Here is a 5176-nt window from a genome sequence, read left to right on the forward strand (position 1 = left end):
CACTGTGGCCGGCCGTGTGTCAACTCACAGGAGCAAAGTCTTGGAAGGGTCTTGTGCTCTTAGGTCAGCTAGTCTGTCCTCCTGCCAGTCCGTGATTGCCCTCGGTGGTATCTTTCCTCACGCAATGTCCAGTTCAGCTTTAAGAGTTTCACATGACAGAGCTTCCATCGCTTTCCTTGAGGGAACAATTCCACACACATACAGAGCTGATGATTTCAGTAATTCTTCGGCAGTAACCCTCGAATCCCTTCTTCCAGCAGTATGATGGATGTTTGTTTGGCTCAGAGTACATTCCCTGGCTGGGGACATCGCTCTTCAGAAAAACTACTTTGCTTTTTTTTTTTTAATTAAATAAATTGAATTGTCCTGGCCAACTGTAGGTCCATTCACCTAAATAGCACAATCTCATTTTGCCTGTAATTCAAGGACTTCTGCAAATTTGGGTTTCTTTTCTTACAATGCTTTCTCTAATTTTTTTGGTAGGAGACCTATAATTTTTTCTGTATAGGGAACACTTTGTATGCCAATTTCTTTCCTCAGTGCAGGTGGGCAACCCATCTGCAATTTAAAATAATAATAGCTAGCATTTGTATAGTGATTTAAGGTTTGCAAAACCCTTTATGAATATTTTCTCATTCTATCCTCATGACAATTCTGAGAGGTAGGTGCTATTTTTATCCCCATTTTTTTTTTTTTTGCAGATGAAGAAATTGAGGAAGATGGTGGTTAAGTCATACAGCTAGTAGGTCTCTAAAGCTGGATTTGAACTCAGGTCTTCCTGACTCCAAGTCCAGCACTCTATCCACTGTGGCACCTAGCTGCCTTCACCTTGTAGTTTTTATCATTGCCTGGGTCACTGAGAGAGTAAGTGATTCATCCATGTCCCTGAGGTCGTATGAGTTACACAGTGGACTTAAACTAGGTCTTCTTGACCTTGAGCCTAGTTCTCTGAGCAGTATTGCAGCTTGCCTCTCCAAATTTTGACATGTTGTATATTTTGAATATCACAGGCAGCCATGGATGAACCTTTGAGGGCATTCCCTTCAGGAAATTTAGAATCATAGAAAGTTAGAGCTGGGAAAGCTCTTACAAGATCACCTCCTTTTACAGAAGAGGAAACCACAACTCAAAGAAAATAAAGCTTGCCCCCTTGTATAGAGCTGGTTGGTGATGTATGATCGCAACCTACGCTAAGTGCTAGATACACAGACAAAGCAAATAGGACAGATACTGCCTTCACTAACATCCTCCTCCATGCCTCATCACCATGAGGCAGGCTCACAGCTATGCCTTGGAATTAATAGGAAATTCATACCTATAGTTGGCAAAATTGCGATGCAGGCAAATCTGTGTCTTGGTGTCCTGCTACCCCCTACCTCAGGTTTAACATTCCATTTCCCCCCAAATGTTCTGCCCAGGGTACCCACAGTCTTGCTCTTGGGTAACCTTCCAAGTTCTAGAGCTTTCTGATCAAACTTCTCTGTTCCATTTCTTCATGTCCATCTGTTCTAACATATATATATGTATCTATATATATATGTGTGTATATATGCATATGTGTGTATAGACACATGTATGAGAGAGAGAGAGAGTGAGAGCGAGAGAGAGAGAGAGCGAGAGAGAGAGAGAGAGAGCACTTACATTATAGTGGGAGGAAGACAACTAGAAGGATGTGGAAAAGTCTGGAGAGTAAGGGAAGAAGGAAGCCAGGAGTGAAGTGAACATGGGCCAGGACCCTCAGGATATGACAACCCAGACCAGGTGCTCACCAACCAGAAGAAGCAAATTAGTTGAAATCATACACAAGGTCTCCCCACCCTTCTGTCTTTAATGCTCTCTACCTCTTAAAATGACTTTGCTTTTACCTATTTGCGGACACATTCCCTAGATTAGCTCCTTGAAGGCAATGTATATTTTCCTTTTTGTCTTTGTATCCCTAACACTGAGCATAATGCCTGACACAGATGAATTATTTAATAATATGTATTCTCTATATTGGATCCCTGACTGTCTCAGAAAAGGGCGAAGGGAGGGAGAGATAGAATTTGGAACTCAAAATTTAAAAAAAAACCACAAAACCAATGAATGTTTACAATTGTTTTTACATGTAATTAATGAAAAACATAAAATATTATTAAAATAATAATGATAATACTTGTTGAATTGAATGAACTAATTCACTATAAGGTATTAATGGATGATAGTACCTTAATGTATTATCCCTCCTGAAACATATATTTATATTCTGACAGAGACCTTTGATGACCTAATTCATTGGCATGAAAAATTGCAGAAACTGTAGGATTTATGTCAATGCCATTGAAGGACATGTTTAGGCAGAGGGGCTTTTGGATGCCTTTCATATCACATTACATAGGCACTATGAATTATCACAACAATATCTACATTGGTGGAAGAGGCTTCCTCATTGGGTTCCCTATACCGATGAAGTCATACATATAGAGAAAATTATAATAGGATCTTAGCTCTAGAGCTGCAAGAAGCTCAGAGGCTATTTAGTCCAACGAGCTCATTTTACAAGTGAGGAAACTAAGGATCAAGGAGATAAAGTGACTGAGCTAAGACCACACATTTAATAAGTATCAAAGTCAGGATTTGAACCTCTGATTCCAGAGTCAGTTCTTTTTCCACTATACCAATACTTTACATCTGTTAAGTACTTTATACTTTATAGAGTTGATGAGCACAATAGCCCAAAAATGTAGTCAGAGAAGAAAGGATTATCACCTTTTTTTTTGAATAAACAAAGAAACCAAGACTCAAAGAAATAAAGTGATTTGCCATATCATACGGCTCGCTAGTGGCAAAGCCAGAATTAAAATCCTGGTCTTTTGCTTCTTATTCCAGTCTTCTTCCCATTTTACTACAATGCCCCCAGTGGTCCCAATTGAAAAGTTTAACCAAAAACAAAATTTAAATGTTGGTCAAAGGGCTCTACCTCATCTTAGAACTGATATATTTACATGGTGAGCATGTGAGGCCAGGCTACGAAGTGGGTGCATTCTGAACTCAGCTTCTGTCTTATAAATATTATGTTAAATAGCTGATCGCCATATGTGGCTTCCATCAGATAACAAAATGAAGAACCTGTCTAATGGTACACCCTGCTTCCAAGACCCCGAATCCCAATAGTCAGTAGACGGAGCTGGATCTTTTAGACGCCATTTTGAAGGTTTGTATAAGACAGATTATTTTAATTACAGGGAGTTATAACTTGGGGTCTATTAACTTGAGATAGAGATAGATAGACAGGTAGATAGAAAGATAGATAGCGATATCTCTATGGATATATGGATATATTGATAGGTAGAGATATCTCTTTCTCTATCTTGCTGTCTCACTCACTACCCATGGAACTTTTTCATCTACAATAGCTGATATTGTTTTCAATTTTCCCATTCTTGTTCCTTCCATGTGGTGATGCCTGGGACTTAAATATGCTGCCTTTGAGCCACATTCCAGGTACTTTCTAACCCTTCCCTGCTTTTCCTACTGCTTTCCCCAACCCTCTGTTAGTTCCTGTCTCCCTCCTGAGGTACCGCCTGCTGAGTCACTCCTTCCCTTCCCGTACCTGGGACTCCCAATGCTTCCAATTCTCCTTCTCTGACTCTGATGGAGGGGGATGCACTCCCTTCCCTGTAGCTAGGAAGGGGCCATAGTGGGGAGTGGTATGGGGAACTCATTTGCTTTGTTCAATGGTTGCTGTAGAAATAAAGACAGTTTGAATCAAATACACACAGATATAGCTATATAGATACACACACACATACCTATAAAACAAATAATGGATCCCAGGTTAAGAATCCCTACAAAACACAGACACACACAGAGAGACACACACGTATCTCTTTTAACATAATTGGTTTCCTTTGTAATCTATGCATTTTATGCATTTAACATTATCTCTGGGAAGGGGTCCAAAGGCTCTATCAGGCACAGAAAAGGCTTTGAACCCCTGATATAACATACAACTGAGACCCTTTTTCACTCAAGTTTTATTCTAATTTTTCATCATGCTTTGATAAGAACCCTGAGTTGTTGAAGGCTGTGCCAACAAGGCCTAAGATCTGGCAGATGCTACCAGGCTGGAAAGGCTCTGGATATAGGCCTGATGATAGGACTATGAGGACCCTCAGAGGATCATATCCCTTGGTGATGAATTTTTTCTGCCACAGCAGCTCATGAAACCACTAATTAAGATGTTGGAGGAAGTGCCCATACTGACCAAATTATGTTTTTTTTTTTTAAAGAATTTGTGTAATGAACTCCGGTTCATCCCCTTTTGAGGGAGAATGGATTAAAGGGAGCAGTTATAACTAAGCTCATAAGACCACTGAGTACAGGTGGAATGCATGCCATGTGGCTTTTATTAATTTTCCAGCAGTCTATTTGAGCCCCATTTGGTGTCTGCTATGTTCATTATTTCAGAGGAAAATGACAGCTTATGGATAAGTTGCCCAGGATTTCATGGATGTTCATCCTTAATGTGAAACTTCTGAAGTCCTTCTGAAAAATTAGTTTCCCACAGAAACTCTCATATCTTTATTTAAAAGGTGGGCTCTTGCCAGGAAAGGCAAGATTTGCCTTTAGGAAAAGGTAGGGATGGAGCTTGGGCCAGCATTCGCCAGGGTTGCTTTACTACTTTGAGGAGTTGGGATTTCATCAGGGACAGAAGAATGGTAGTGTAGTTTGGGGATTCAGCTCTAGCGACAGAGTCTGGCACAGCTTTGAATCTCAGTGTAGACACTTACCAGCTTTTTGACCATAAGTCTCTTTTCTTAGCTCTAAGGTTTCTTGGCTCTAAGACAAGCTTAATGATATCACCTATCTCATAGTACTGCTGTGAGAATCCAGTGGGATAATAAGTATAAAGCACTTTACAAACCATAAAGTGTCACCTGCCATTATCGCTGACACTGATATAGGTCATAACCCAGCCATGCCTTAGTAGATGGTGTTCATGACTTGCTATGGCTGAAAACATTTATTACTTGGTGTCTCTGCCTCTGGTGATAAGTCTCTCTGAACCCAGGGAGGCTGGTTCTCGGATGACAGACGCAAAGTCGGTTGCCAGGCTTGCCTTTGGAGCCTTGCCAACTTGGCAGGGCCTGCCAGAGATTGCACTCCATTGACACAGATTTTTTTTAAACCTGAG

The sequence above is a fragment of the Trichosurus vulpecula genome, chromosome 4 (assembly GCF_011100635.1).
Source record: "Trichosurus vulpecula isolate mTriVul1 chromosome 4, mTriVul1.pri, whole genome shotgun sequence".
NCBI classification, from domain to species: Eukaryota; Metazoa; Chordata; class Mammalia; order Diprotodontia; family Phalangeridae; genus Trichosurus; species Trichosurus vulpecula.